The 16,691-nt window shown below is 46.1% G+C and overlaps 1 protein-coding gene across 4 annotated transcripts in view; it reads right to left on the reverse strand.

Moving 5' to 3' along the window:
* Nucleotides 1-16,691, reverse strand: part of GRIN1 (glutamate ionotropic receptor NMDA type subunit 1) — a 778,837-nt gene that overhangs the window by 383,478 nt on the left and 378,668 nt on the right. The window lies entirely within an intron of this gene.

Genomic DNA, 16,691 nt, shown 5'->3' on the forward strand with positions numbered 1-16,691 from the left:
TGGCCCATGTGCAGTTCATATGGGGTACGTAAAAACACTTGAAAAGGCCTTGAGACAATTCGGGTGGCCCTCTATCCTGATCTTTGTCAATGGGTAAAGGAGTGTACCAAGTGCGCCCAAATGAAAACCGACCGCCAACAACCACAGGGACTCCTACAGCCCATGCCTACCCCAGAGAATCCTCGGGAGAAGTTTTCAGTGGACTTCATTGTTGGGCTCCCCAAGGATCAAGGAAAGACCGCCATTATCGTTGTGGTTGATTATCTTACCAAGATGGGCCATTTCATCGCATACAACCAAGTCCCTACAGCTGATCTCTTGGCCTACCTCTTATTGGTAAGCATAGTCAGGTTACACGGACTCCCGAGGGTGATAGTTTCGGACAGAGGGGCCCAGTTTACTGCGTGTTTCTGGAAGACCTGGTGTTCGGAGCTGCACATCAACGCATCGTTATTCACCAGTTTTCACCCACAAACCGACGGTCAGACAGAGGCTGAACCAGACTCTGAAGCAGTTCTTGCGGTGTTACGTTCAAAGCAACACAGACTCGTGGGTGGACTAGTTGTGGGTGGCAGAAATTGCATATAATAGCACGCAACACTCCTCCACACTACACACCCCTTTTTTCTGTTCCTATGGGCATCACCCTAGATTCACTCCCTTGCTTCTCCCGAGTACCAGCGCCAAGCTGCCAGACGTGAAGGAGAGGTTGTTGCGCGTTCGCAGAATACTTCTGGCCACGCGTAAGAATCTCTTAAAAGCCAAGGTGCGATACAAAACTCAGGCTGACAAACACCGCAGGCCTAGTCCGGTATATAAAAAGGGCTACCTAGTGTGGTTGTCTACAAAGCACATAAGGTTCAGGAGACATAGTGTGTTTCACCCCAAGTACATAGAGCCGTATAAGATTCTCCAGCTGGTTGGCCCGGTAGCGGTTCGTCTCCGGTTGCCGGCTCATTTCCGGATACACCCTGTCTTCCATGTTTCTCTCCTCAAACCCTCACTATGTCCGATCCGTCGGGCTCCTTTGTCTATATGGGTGCAGCACGAGAGGGAGTATGAAGTCCAGAAGGTGCTTGACTCTAAGAGGGTGAGGGGACGATTGTTGTATCTGATCTCGTGGAAAGGTAATGGTCCAGAGGAGAACTCCTGGGAGCCCGCCGGGTCCGTGCACGCTCCATGTTTAGTTGCTCGTTTCCACAGGGACAATCCTTCTAAACCTGCTGTTGATCCGCGTCCCTTGAAAAGGGGGATGTACGGTCATGTTTCTTGTGTCCGCGGATCTCTGTAGGCACTTCGAGTCCTGAAAACGGCAGCAGCGTCACGGAGAACTACAATTCCCGGCATGCCGGGGATCACGTTGCATGGATGACACAAATCACGCACAAGACGCGGAAGTAAAGGGCGTACTGAAGACGCCGACTTCGCCGATTATTCGTGTGAGGAGACGGAGAGGGTTGGTATGGAGCTGTTCCGGTAAGCTTCTGCTCTGTTCCTCTATTTTCCTGGAAACCATCAGTGTCCCGTTCTGGGTCGGACACTTTACCACACTTGCTCCGAGCTGAGTCTTAGTGGTAACGAGTTTTGGGGCATTTCTGAATTTGGCTTGCTCTATTGCATTTTCCCTGTTGGAGGAGATGTGTTACAATCGTCTCATTGCAGGGAGAATTCAGAGCTAAAACGCTACGGGTGTCGAACTTCATAACATAGAAGTCGGGGCTCTGACTATTTCCACCACTTTACTGTGATGTACAATTGCATGGACGTCTAAGAGGTATTAGACATTCGTGGACCTGGGAATCTATCGGTTCCATTGAGCCTGTTATCCATTTGAATCCTGAAACTGTTGAGAAGTCTTCACTTTGTTTTATACCTTATTTCATCCCTACACAGGAGAAACGAGATAGGGGGTTCAAGCCTGAGGGAGTGTTGTGTCTACAAGAGTGAAAACATACAGTGTTTGGTATGCATAAGAATTGTGTGTATGTAATTTCCACCCACATAGGAATGTGAATTATATGTAAGTTATTGTGTCTTCCTCAGACGTTGGTGACAACACTCTGGCAACGCCCCGAGTCTCTTCTCCTAGAATTCAGGTCCAACGTATTTTCCTTTACAGGTAGGGGTGACACCGTATTGTATAAGGAAGGAAAGAAAGGGGTTTAGGAACACTTATAAGGGTGTGGGAAGGTACATTCTAACTGGCTGTTGTTCTCATTTCAGATCTCCCTCCCCGCTGTCCCCTTCCTTTCCCTCCCCTGCGGGACTGTCCTAGTCGCCTGTGTTTATACTTTAGGCTCTGGGGGAGTTGTGTAGGGGAGGTTATAGGTCATTCAGCACAGCCCCGAAGAAGTTGAGAAGACGGAGCCTGACAGTGACTGAATTTGGATGATTTCAGGAAGGCAAAGCTCTCATGTTTTCCAATTCCAGGCTTGAGCAGCACACCCAGTCTTGTCTTTCCCTTTTGCTTTTGGTGATTTGTAGTCCTGCTGATACATTTATAAACATGGGACTTCAGCTCAAAGATTGCAAAAAGGGATACATTGGGACTTCTTGAGATGGGAAACTTGAAAGCTCTGGGAAGGTCCTGCCTCTAGACCAGGGCTTTAAGTGGGATAAAAAAAAGGACTTAGTAATCTAAAAGGGGCCTGATGAAGCATGAGGAACCAAAAATCTTTTACAAGAGGTGTGGCATATATAGCGAAAGACTTGGACAAACATGTTAACTAGAATGTTTTGCTTTGCAAATTCATAAACTATCCTACTCGACAAATAATAAATGAACTCAGAAAGGAACTAAATAAATAGTATAATAAATAAAACACTGTACACAATCTGTTGTTAATATGTGCAGAAACAAGTGACTCTATGTTGGAATGAGTTTGTCCAGAGTATTTATGCTAAAAAGCCAAAAAGAAATGAAGGAGGAAAAGGCACTTGAAAAGCCTTACCACTGGGAAATTATGCATTTTGGAAATGTTAAATACTAATAACTAACAAAAGCATTCATATGAAATGTTGTTATAGTCTTGCTTTACTCTCTCCAAGCCTCTTGTCTCTGGTATCAGTTTAAGCATCGTAATATTATGGGGTAGTACCCTGTATGTAGACTGGTTTAACACACACTATATCTAATTATTTGAGAAATGTCAAACACACACACACACATAAACAGCATTCAAGCTGATCAAAGGTCTACCCTACTCTGTTGAATCCACAACAGGTTTGTTATTTGGGAGCAGGGGCATAGCACAGGCACCTGCAGCCCCTATGGTGTAGGGAGCCCAACCTTTGGGGGGGGGGGGAATTCTCAGGGAGAGGTCCCTTCATCCACAAAGGCTCATTAATATCTATGAGATGTAGGAGCCTTGTGGTCCTCTGTTCACACTGTCAAGGGACCCATCATTTCACGTTATGCCACTCTATGAGAGCACTCAAAATGTACTTGCAGAGCCTACCCTCCGATGTTTTCTGTCAGGAACATGCAGATGCCAGTGATCAGGGGAGTGGGCCCTCACACTATTTAAAATAAGCAATGATGCAACAGATACCACACAAGATACTCAAGTCGCACCTACAGGCAATACCAAACAAACTTCAGCTTAAAATAAACGAGGGCCCAGACAAAGTGGCTGAAGTAACACACAAATGAAAGCATCACCTAGGATGAAAGTTCACTAAAAAAACATGCACAACAGCTGATGATCTGCTACCAGAAAAAAAGAAACGCACGATAAGTTATTCAGCAGCCTGCATGAGAGAAGGCAGTCTTTTTTTATTTTTAAATTAATTTAGAAAAACTAAAAGCGTCCCATCAAGAAAGAAAAGGCTAAAATTAATCAAAAAGGTGTTACATCAGAATCCTTTTATTGACTACTGACGGCAGGACAAAAACCCACAGCAATTTGAGAGGGCAAATTGGTTATATATTGGTTATTTCGGAAGTAGTAGTGCAGGGATGCTGGAGCCCCCCCCCCCCCCCCCCCCACCCCAAAATAACCATATTGGAGTTTAGAAGGAGTATGACCAACACTGTTGCATTGGAAACTTTAGGGTTTAAAAGTAGGGAGCACTCGCATTTCATAAAGCGCTGAAGCTTATTCACTTGCTGCTAGTCGTCCATAAAATGACGTGAGCAGGGCATTCCTTGTCATGTACTTCATTTTAACTGAGTGACGTTTTTAAATGCTGAGCGAAGAACAAGAAATGAGGGACTGGTAGAGACACATTTCAAAGTCAGTTTTTTTTTTACTGCTTATTCTTATCATCAGAATGATGACCCAGCCCATTAATCTACATTTGACCGCCTCCCTCTACATACCCGAGTGACCAGACTTGCTTGACAAGCTAAATGGCAGCCATCCACTGGCTTACCTGCGCAGCTTTATTTATAGGCTGACGCCGGCCTACCCCAGGCCATGCCTCGCTCGCCCTTACCTGATGAGTCTGTCTAGCCGCCCAACCTCAACGTCGTCCAATGTCCCACGGCTCCCGCTACTTTGAACGGTAGCATTGAAGTAGTAGTAGTTGTCATCAACCACCAGTGGATACGGTGCTGGTGGTCGGTGGGGTCGGTGCGGCCATGCGGGTATGCTGGGGCGGCGTGCCGTGGCAAAATTAAAGCAGCGAATGCGCGTGCATTCAACTGCAAAATCTGCGCACGCGTCGGTGGCCTCTGCCGTGCACAGCCCCAACCCCTGCAGAAGACCAGCCCAGGCAAAGCCCGATCCGCGGTCGGAAGTCTTGAAGTGAAGAGTGAGGAGAAATTGAGAGTCAGTCACGTGACGTCGTCACCATTTAAGACACACAGTAAGTGTTTCACATGATCAGTCAACAAAGCGGTAACCGGGTAACTTAAACTAAGTGACACTGACTCAGCAGTGCTTACGGTACTACACAGCAGCAGCACAGCACATGCTCTCTGTGCCAGTGCCAAGACTCATTTTAAATAAATCAATTACTGGCGGTGATGGTGCACTTAATCTTGATGCGTGACTCACTGTAGACCCGGCCCTGATAATTAGGTGCCGGTGCAAAGCACCGGCAAGCTACGGCTCAAATTAAGCCCTGAGCCAGGCATGCAAATCACATCAGGCAGGCAGACACACAGAAATGCCTACTTCTAAAAGTGGCATTTCTAAAATAACCACAATAAATCTGCGCACACTATTGGGCAGCATTTACTCTCACAAGTTCGCACATACTAAATTCTCCCCTGCACTCCTCTCATATCAGGAATAACCATGGGCACACATATCCCCCATTCATTCCTATAGGAGGGCAGGCCAATCTCACTACATGCACTCAGAGAGCGCACACACTTTACACTGGGCCACAGTGCTAAAGTGCGCAGAGGCCAAAAATCACTACCACTATGTCAGAGCATAAGGCAAAAAGTTCTAGGGTGTAAAAAAAAATGTAAATTGATACTTGTATAGCGCACTACTCACCCGCAAGGGTCTCAAGGCGCTTGTACGAATACCACTGTGGAGCCCATCCTGGCTTTCCCTGTGAGGTGTCCACTCCTGGGCACCCCCAAGGTGGAGGCCAGGCAACCTTAGCATTGTGGGGGCCTGTTGTGGAGATTAAGCAAGCTATTGCCCAGAGTTGCAAAGTGGGACTCCATGATTGGAATAGGCACCGAGGCGAGAATTATCAGGTCTGTGGAATTTGGAGCCCAAGACCCGCCGAGGCGGGGAATTGAACCCTGGTCCCGGGCTAGAACTCTGCATCAGGGTCTGCCGCTCTAACCATTGAGCCACACTTCAGGGTGAACCTGCCAAAAGGGCCAAGTCCAACATAGTGGAAAGGTTAAACTCTTTGTGTGTTATCAGCAGCTATCCCTTTCAACCTCTCTCTCCCACAGCCATAAAAACTACCCGTGTCTATTAAGTAAGGCACTACTCACCACATCCTAAACTGTCCTTGGCGTTAAAACATTAGATTGTTATCGCACTCAGGGGCATATTTACTAGTGAAGTGGCGAAGTGTGTCATTAAGTTAAGAAGGCAAACAACACACTCTGTCACTTTAGAAATGCAGGGCTGCTCCATATTTACAAGAATATAGTGCAGCCCTGCGTTTCCCCCAGCACTGGTGCTAAATTTAGCTCCTCCTTTCGCCAGGGTAAGATCAGGTTTACCCTGGTTTTAATTTTGGCGCTGACCCCTATTTACGCTACCCATGTAAATATAGGGCAACGTCAAAATCAATGGGTGATGCGTTGAAATGCCCACAGAAGCACCCATTGCTCTCCCCTTTCACGCTAAGTATAGCGTGAAAGGGTGCCTTTTTTACAAGGCAGCGTTTAACCACATTAAGTGGCTTAACGCTGCCTTGTAAATAAGGTGAAGCTGCTATCACCACCACAACATCCTGAAAAGTGACATTGTGGGGGCGATAGGAGCTTGGAAATATGTCTCTCAATGATGCTGGTTATTATCCTCAAGAGGATGAAAGCTGGAGTCAGCCTACCGTTTTTAAACTGCATCACCTCTACACTTATATATGTAATGGATTTTGCGTATTAAAGCTCCTTTCATCCTTTTCTGATACTGTCCGACTTCTCTTCCCCTGAGCTGATTTCATTTTTAAATACTTTATTGTCCTGTTCTCTCTGAACAGGAGTCTAGACAAGGATGCTGTATCCGGTTAAATGCTGTCATTTGGTGGCTCATTCTATATATAATGCGCTTGAAAAGGATATCTAGGGTATGTTCGGCCAGCCCCTCACTATGAGTACTGCCTTTGATCGCCAGTGTCTGAGAATGTAGACCTTCACAGTGCCCAAAATGGGCAAGTGCTAAACCAACTTTGGGGCACTTCCATCTACTTCTGTAGTGCCATGTAAGATGGCTGGTCTAGCCGCTGAGGTGTGCAAAGCTTAGCTAAGGTTTCCCAAATCTGCGACCAGTACAGTGACCATGTGGGCCAGTCCAGAGTGTACGCATTAGGCCTGTAGCAATGTTTTAAATTAAAGACTTCGGGGCTGATTTATATGTTGGCGGTATTTATACTCTGTGGCAATGGTGACAGAGTATGCATAGTGCCAACATAACGGTATGCCTGCCCGATTTAGATGCAGGCAGTCTATAGGTTTGATTATGGCAGTGACTACTCGGTCACCCCCATAGCCAAACCTCTCTGGCAGCCCGACGGAGTAAGGGCCGTCAAAGAAATGGCTATATGTCCGCCCACCCAATCAGGATAGATGGGCATATAGCAATTTTTTTACTGTCCACCACAGCCAGGCATACCCTGGTGGTTTTAGTATTATAAACAATACACAACTTAGACTGGATCGCAAATTGACCCTGTATCAGTTTTCTTACCAGATTTTACTTTCTTTTTTTCTTCTCTTCTGTTGCTTTACCTTTTTGTCCTCTGTCACAGGTAAAACAGCAATAGCCAATACGTGTTACACCCCCTAAACCTCAAAGTTCTGGTGCTTTATTGAGGTTCAGGCGACTAGGTGGGAGACAGGAGTATAGGCCATTTCTTGGAGGCATGGTGTTGAGTGCTCCCTGATAAGAAGTAGTGTAGTGGACTTGTATTACACAATTTTTGTGGAGAATAGTGCTGATTGCTGAAAATTTTGATAACTTAAATCTGGAGACTATTGCTCATTCCAAGTCCATGCTGTCTGTGGGCTGCACTTTCTGGCTAAGAAATCCACGCTCAAGAAATCCGAATTGCAGTCTGGAAGGTTGTACTCAACTTGAATAAGCACCGCCAAGAGAAGACCATATGAGGCGCCCTCTGATATTCTTTTCCCTAACTAGTTAGACCTATTTATGAGTTCTTTTAAAATATTGATTTATTTAGCAGAAGGAGCACGATGGAATTAAAAATTAAAGGTGTAGTGGGGAAGGTATAGATAGACAGACCCAAAGTGGGGCTTTCATTATAGCTGCACACAGAGAAGTCAGTTGCCCCCAAGCACTTTAATTTCATAGTTTGAAACTTCTTGTTATGGATAGTGTAGTGGTCCCTGCATATACATGTTACATTTGCTTTTTTTTTAGTAAGTTCAAATGCTTTTCTTATAAGTGTGCTTTCTCTTTACTCTCATAGAGGCCTACAATCACCTTTCAATATTTGTATTTCATTTCTCGTGTTCTTGCAAAAGCAGAGAACTGTTAAGTGCTCAATGATTGCCCATAAAACAGTCAATCATTTACTATATTAATTGCATCAAATTAAGCATTAGGAATTCGAGCTATGATAGGTGGCAGTGCCCTACAATGTCAAATGGAGCAGGTCAATAAAACGTTTCCCTAGCAAAGAAAGGGACTTCTGAATGACCTTCTTGGCCAGGGTCAGGCTTCTAATGTGTCTTATAGGGTGACTGATTGCCGTACTGGGCGCTGACCTGCAGAGGGGGCACTCACCTCAGGGGGGGACTGTGTTTAGCAACAGCTTATGATTGGAGAGATGAAAGGCACTTTTGCCCGGTGGTCGTGAAAGAATCTGAGGAGGGGGTCATGATGGGCGGGGACACCAAAAATGATTGTCGCACTGTGCGCCACCAGCGCTGAAGCCGGCCCTGGCTGCTAGTTGGTTAGTATGCAACAGTAGTTGGCAGTTTTCTTGCACAGCTGCTGTGTGCACTCCATTTCTGCATAACCCCAAACTTGTGACTCTCTCAACGACATGCCTAGTGGCTCTCTGCAGTAGAGACAGTACCTCAGATGGTGCTGCAATGCCGAGCACCATACATGCTGCTGCAAGTTCCCTTCTGGATACAGTGGCAATGCTGTTGTCTACCCACTGCCTGCAGTACACACACCAGCTCCCTAGAGGACCAGTGGGCACTGTGGTGCTGCGCACGGTAGCAGGCTGCATACGCACTCCTTCGTACTCTTCCACTCCGGTATTCTTCAATGTATTCATAAGTGGTATTGTAGAGAGGCAGTATGGTAATGGTTGCTTATCTGCAGATGATACAAAGATGTGCTTAACCCCTCCGCTGTGCCGAATGTTCCACGCTGGTGCGGAACGTTCCATTGCGCGGGCGGGGCCGGAACGTTCAGCGGACCTGAGCAGCTCTACCGAGGTAGTGCACGCGACGTCCGCTGAACATTCGCTGGACGGAAGGGGTTAATATTACAGAGGGAAAAGGGTACATGGCTGTTAGGCCTGTCAGCCTTAGAGTGTCTTCCCCGAAACATTTTGCTGTACTCCCCCGTTATTGTTGGCCTTAAAACTCTGCACACTTGAGCACTGCTAACCAGTGCCAAAGTGCTAGTGCTCTCTCTTTTAAACATGGTGAAAATAGCTTACACCAATTCTGCACATTTAATTTACCTGAAAGTCCGTAGTAATGGGGGCCCTCCCTGTACACAAATGTCTGTAAATAAAATGCCACTAGTGGGTCTGCAGCACTGATTTTGCTGGCAAAGTAAGGAGCCCTTTAAACATGTCTCATGTCTGTTATTGCAGCCTTTCTGAGCAGGTTTAAACTGCCATTTCGACATGGCAAAATCTACATTTTTTCAGGCCACAACCTTCTTTTTTTAATACATATGTCACCCCCAGGGTAGGCACTAAACAGCTCATAGGGCAGGGTGCAGTGTACTTAAGAAGTTGGACATGTACTTTTAACTTTTACAATTCCTGTCAGGGAAAAACTCTCAAATTTGTTTTTCACTCCTGCAAGGCCTGCCACTCCCATATAATAAAAATTGGGTTACCCTACTACATTTAATAAATGATACCTTTCAACTGGGAGAATATTGGAATGTCAGACTACTGCGCAGACTAGAGGAGAGCGGTGTCGGAGGAACCGTATTGAGATGGTTCACCTCTTTCTTGAACAACCATATACACACTATTTGGTGCCCTCCCTTCACTGCTGATGTACCTTCTATGAATGTTGGCAGGGCCGTTTCTACCATTAGGCAGAACTAGGCAGCCGCCTAGGGCGGCAAAAGGGTGAGGGCGGCAAAAACCATGTTTTGGAAATCCTCGAACGGCCACCCTTCGAGCTCGTAAGCGCATTGGGTAGTGGTAGAGCGCCTTCTACAGTTCGACGTGACGTGAAGTCACGTTCAGCGCCAAGGGTGGGGGCAGTGCACAGACATTTAACATTGCCTCAAAGATCCAGGGCTGGAGCAATCACAAGACATCTGGACTTGTTCACGTAGAAGCTTCCAGCAAAGAATGAGGGCGCCGGACAGAGCGAGAGTGCTCTGCACAACCAGGTAAGATCCGAGTGGCAGTATTCATGGAAAGCTGGATGAGAAAGGGGATGGGGGGGGGATAATACGGCACACTTTGAGAAAGACACAATGCCCTTGCCCCTGGAAGTTGTTATCCTCCTTCGCCTGAAGCGTTTATTTTCTCCTTAGCATCTATTAATTGTATTTATTGTTCTGCAGACTGCATTTCTTTCAAATGCAGTGCGCAGTATGGTATGTAGAACATGTTATTAAGTACTCCTGATTCTGTTTGGTTGTGCAGGCCCCTAGCGAACCGTGTTACGAGGGGCCCATGATCCGCCGTCCAGGTGCAATGTCATGTTGCCCTTTCCGATATTGTGGCAGCGCCGGCATCACACCCTGTATTTCACTTGAAAGGCCCTCTGCTGTAGCACAGCGCGCAACAAGAGCAGGCCTGCCACCAACCAGGCACCCTTATTAGCAATTGAAGACAGGTTGGCCATTCTATTTGGTAACTGCGATAGGGGGAGAAAATCTGTGCAAGTATGGGCACTTGTTTCTCACGTTACCAAAGAAGAAATGTTTCGATGGGATTGGGTAACTGGAGCAATAGAAGCTGTCACAGAGAGGGGGCCCTGCCTCCCCCCTGACAGATGACAGATGACGCTTCAAGGCCGCTCAAGCAAGGCAAAGAAAACCAGAAACCGCTCTGACAGATAAGCACTGACAAAGCCCGTGGACCTGGCTTTGTGCTTACACTGAAATGTCCTTTGATTATAAAACGAACTCGAGAGGAGAGTCGTCTTTTTTTATTTGTATCCTTATTACGTTGCTGGAGCATTATTGCTTAAAGATGATATTGTGTATGAATAGGATTGTAACACATTTAAGATTGAATAAAGCATGGGGTTGCTATTGCTGACCAAGAGACACTTTGTAAGTCCAGTGGTGATTTTTTTTTCAAAAATGGGCGTAGAGTACATAGCGAACCAAGAAGGATGAAGCAGGAGAGTCACAATACGAGGGCAGTAGTGTGCAGGATAGGTCTGGGGGCAGGAGCCACATCACCACTTTCGGACAGTTACTGGCTGGTTGCCATTTCGGTGCGTTGCATGCACATTGATCTCATTCCGAAATGTTGCCCTTCTTCGGTCCTTCCTGGGCCTACATTGTTGACCTCCAGGGCTGCCTTGGGCAACAGTCCACCTGTGTTCGACGCTTGGGACTAGGATGTTGCAGTGGGCCAGTGTGAGCAAAACCAAGTAGGCCTGGTGTTCGCTGTATCTGCCTTCGGTGCCTACTTACCTAAGCGTTACAAGACGGATAGCTACTTGCCAATAAGCTTTTTCCACCGCAGAGTCTTGACCAGAGGACCGCATGAAATCTTTAGCTTCTCCTTTTGGGAGGGGCAATTAGTATATTTTTTGAGGGTCAAAGTTCCCTTGCTTGAAGGAGGACAAGATGGCGGCTGCTACTGTTTCCAGAGATGGGAGGGCAGGGGTTTGAGCAGGCCCATTTCCCTTTACGAGCCGAAGTCCCACCCTCTCCCCTTCTTCTCAAGAATGGAGCTGTGCTGTAACACGGCTCACTCGGCCATGAGAGGGGTATAGCTTCAAGACCCAGCCAGGCCATCAGCAAACATGTGCTGAATCCAAGGCAGGTCTGTGTCCTCCCTCGTCTCTCATCTCAAGTGCAGCTCTGTCCCATGCTGGCCTGTTTCTGATGAAGTATACCAAACAGGTTCATTTTCTAGAAATGAAAAAATAAAGTTGAGGGTGACGGCGTCCCAAGTATTTCGTTAAAGCTATCCAAAGGCCGGATACCAAGGCTCCCAAGTCCCTCATGCCTCTTTCTTCCCCCACCCTACACTTCCCATCTCCTTATAGTACTCTTGCAGGCTCTTTTTTCAGCCCTCCCACTCCCTTTGTTGCTGTTTCCACATTTTTCTCTTCCTCCTCTTTTCTCCCTTTTCAGCCTTTCTGATTTCGATCTCTGGGTCAAAGTCTGAAAATGAAAGACAGGTCTCAGTGCCTAAAAAAGAAATGGTCTTCTGAAAGCAGTCTCTCTTCTATCGTTCCGCCAAAAATCACTGGATTCTTCCCACGAGGGATCAGTGTTCTCACCATTGTACATGTCTCGGACAGAAACATTAGATGCTGCCATAGACTATACATAGTACAAGCTGGGCTATTGGGTGACAGAGGCTTGCACATTTCTGATGTACATTTGATTATTTTGTAACCACTGGACTAGTATTAGGCCTTCAAGCTACACTTGGGTCTCATCAGAGCAAGAAACGACTCTATTGCTGCCTGTAGCACCAAAGTACACCAAATGTGTTTGTGTGTGTATATGTCAGACTACTGTGCTATAACTGTGGACATTTGAAGATGGCTCTTATGTACCCTCTTGTCCCCCTACCCAAGAAAAATGAGCCATCCCGTTGTACATGTACCCAGTGTTTTTGTTGCAGTACATCTATTCAGTTATTGTTATTGTTGCAGTACAGCCATTCTGTTAGTGTTTTGTTGCAGTACATCTATTCTGTTCGGGTGTTGCAGTAGAGGGGTATTTTGAGTGTGCTTCAGGAATGTAGAATGCCAAAAATAAAATCCAAACTTTGTTTTATAGAAGAGTGATTGAAAACATATCTAGGCAGTGTAAAAAAAGAAATACATTTTGATCAAATGGTCCATTTTAAAATGGGATTGAGCCTAGCAGATCCGAAAAGCATTCCAACACCTGTCAATCCTGAGCTGAGGCTCCTCAGAACATGGACTGTTAAGTGGTGCCCTTTGAGTCAAGCCTCAAGACTCCGACTGGAGCTTAGCATCTGCAGTTAGACTAGGACCTGAAACCCTAGCCCACCCCGTTGGTTACAAGGTATAAATGAAATGTCATTCACATAATTCACACATTACATGAGCTCCTAACCCATACAGAAACAAGTGGTTGGGCAAGTCGGCCTCTTGGACTAATGTATTTTTATCTTAAATCCGTGAAAAACCTGCAGCAGGTATCAGCAAAGGATTCAACATAGTTTATCTGAGAATTCTCCATTCTAAGGTCTTTAAAATAAGGAGCATTGACTAATGCTGTTGGATAGTAGTCATCTCCTGTTTATTGTGCCTTGAAGTCTGTAGAGGGTGCTATGGTCTTCATCAAGAGTGAAGGTGTCAGATGTTTACCCATGGGCCACAGAAGATGATGTGATTGTGGGGCACCCACAAAACTGTATGCTGTCATGCCTTGGTAAGCTAGTCTATATATCTAATGCATTAATTCTTCTAGCCTGGATGACAGGGGGGAAGAGTGATGGTAGTAAAAGGGAGGGGGCGGCATTTTTCAATTCTCGCCTAGGGTGGCAAAACACCTAGAAACGGCCCTGAATGTTGGAGTTCCACAGGGCTCAATTTTGAGCCCCACTCTGTTTAATCTGTATATGGCCCCTCTTGCACTGCTTGCGGAGAAGCACAGTGCGAAAATAATGTCATATGCGGACAACACCCAACTGTTGTTCACATGTGAGAAGGGGGCGGAGTTCAATGGCGATGCTAATAAAAACTGTTTATCTGAGGTATTCTCCTGGCTCAGAGAAAAGCAATTGAAGTGTAACTCTGATAAGTCACAGATTATCTTCTTCGGATCCAGCCCTGGCGATGCATGGCTCAATTGGTGGCCGCAAGACATGTCCCCCCCTTTAGCACCAGTTACTTTGGTAAAAAATCTATGGGTCAAACTGGATGCTACCCTTTTAATGAAGGCCCAGATTCAATCAGTAGCCGGAAACTGTTTTGGGATTTTGAGAATGTTGCAAAACTTTCTCCCCCTGCTCCCAGTCTCGCACAGAAAGATGGCTGTTCAGGCTTTGTTGGTCTCAAGACTGGATTATGTCAACTCTCGTTACTTGGGCTTCCCGGCGTATCTGGTGAGTCGCCTACAGATGATTCAGAACATTGCAGCCAGAGCCATTTTTTGGCAGGCCCTAGGACACATACGACTCATCTGCCGTCTTCCTTACACTGGCTTCCGGTTCAGAAACAAATCCATTTTAAGGCATTGGTTCTGGTTTTCAAAGCCTTTCATAAGATAGGGGCCCCCTACCTCAGGGAAAGGTTTGAACACTATATCCTCCAACGTACCCTGAGGTCATCTGCTCAGTTTCTGACCGCCACGCCTAAGGCTCAGCTGTCTCGGATCGGTGGTAGATCCTCTCAAGTGGTAGCCTCTCGTTTATGGAACACTCTACCTCTTTGTATCAGACAGGTGCAAAACCTCCTCATGTTTAGGGAGGAAACTAAAGACCTGGCTCTTCCAACTGTAGGTTTCAGACAGCTCTCTGCACAGAGGTGTTTCTTTCTATTAGCTGTTATGTGGTCTTTTTGTTTCAGTGCCGGGACACTCCTAGGAGTAGCTGTGCGCTTTATAAGTGCCATATAACATAACATAAAATAATATTACAAAAGATGTGTAATTTAAAACCCTCCTTAAAGGTAAAGTTGGATTTTAAGTCACACTTCTGAAAATGACACTTGTAGAAAGTTGGCATTTTCTTGCCCCATCCATTGGATGCCTGCAGCATGTCTCCTGGGTTGCATGACTGGGTGTAGCTGGCAGTTGGTCTTCATGCACTGCTCCCAGACAGTGAGACAAAAGAGGCACTGGTAGGATGGTCTTTCTCTGACTTGATAGGGAGACGGAGTTGTCACCTGCCACACTTGCACTTCACAAAGACTCTGCCTCAGCACACTTATAAAGGGTTTCACACTAGTTTTTTGTGTCCCCAGACAAGCTGGGGTCAGGACAGGGAGGCAGGACATTTCAGACACTTCTGTCGGGGAGGACTCTAGAAGCTTCCCCCACTTCAAAGTGGGCACCAGGTTTAAATAGTGGACCCTCAGACCCAACTCATCAGTACACTTTTGGATCTGTGGAAGACTCAAAAGAAGGACTGCTGTGCTGCTCTGCTGAAAGAAGGACTGCTATTCTACAGCCTTGCTGCTTGAGAGAGAAGGACTGGACCTGCATCTTGAACCCAGAACCACCAGAGTGATTCCAAGGGCTAGTTGGTGGGACTCCAGATCAGAGCCTTAGGAACAGAAAAGGATCCAATGCCCGTGAACAGCGCACCTGGATTCTGCATGCTGTGAGTCCTCCCCATAAGTGGCGCCACACCAGTCCTGGGCCCTTGGAAGTGAACGTGAAGGTATTCTGCCAACCCAACTGTGGTCTAGCAGAATCAAGACAGTGCACCACTTCGCCTCGCAGCCCCACATCGGAACCGCCCCTGCGCAATGCATCCCAGACGCAAGACCTTACAGCTCTTAAGAACTTCCACTGCAAGGTGCATCACAGCCCGTCAGAACCATTGTTGCATGCTGCATCCTCGACGTGAGACCACATAACTCTCTTCAATCAGGATTTACCACAATGTCAGAATACAAACACAACATTAGACTTTAATGGAACCAACCAATAAAAGAAAGCATGCCATCAGTTATGTTAAGTGTACACTCCAGCCTCAATTACTGCAGTGCCCACTACAGAGCAGTCTCAGAGAACTTGCTGCAGAGAATGTAACATTTTAATATCTCTGTGTATAGCAAGCCTACATTTGGCTGAAGAAATCATTACATGCAGTATAGAACAAATTATTTTCCCAATTAACATTCACTAGTCATTCTTTCAAATTACACCTTTCTGTGCAGTTCCTCCTGGGTTTCCTGGTGTTCATCCTCTCTTACCCTGGTGTTCCTTTTCCAATGTAGTTAGTGTTACCATATTTGTCCTATGTTTTCAAGTTTCTTGGTCGATTTCAAGTTTCTAAGCACTATATGCTAACTAAAGCTGAAAGCAGTTTGGCGACAATCACCAAACTTTAGTTACCCACATTTTCAGCACTATTCCTGACAAATCTCAGAATTGTGCCATACCAGTCCTCATCCCTACTTCTTATCACGGAGCACTCAACATCATGTCTACAAGAAACCTATGCCCTACGCGCATATCTCTGCCTAAGTCCACATGGTCACTGTACTGGTCGCAGATTTGGGAAACTTTAGCTAAGCTTTGTTCAGTGGACCTAACTTGGTCTGTGCTGGGATAGGGCTGGAACTACTTGGATCAACATTCTAGCAGTGCCCTCTTGATCAGACATCAGCATTATCTTTGGAGGGAGAGGTTTCTTTGACACAATCTGGTGAGAGATCAACTCTTATGCAACGGAGGCTTCATTCTCAGATATTGTACAGCGCAGGCTCATCAAGAGCCTTTGTCAGGAAGAAAACAAATTGTTTCCATTTGAACCAGATCATCTCCACAGATGTACCACTGTGGTGTTAAAATCGTGTTAAAATTATGTAAAAGTACCAGGGATAAACTAGAAATTGGACAAAATCCAGGTTCTGAAAAGAACCCCATAAAATGTTTCTGTTTCTAAAACTAGTAGCCAACAAATCAGCATGGCACAGTCATCTCCAATCTGCAATTATACAAGAAAGTAGAACAATGCTGAAATGACAGAACTGGACT

This window comes from Lissotriton helveticus, chromosome 5_1, assembly GCF_964261635.1.
Source record: "Lissotriton helveticus chromosome 5_1, aLisHel1.1, whole genome shotgun sequence".
NCBI lineage: Eukaryota > Metazoa > Chordata > Amphibia > Caudata > Salamandridae > Lissotriton > Lissotriton helveticus.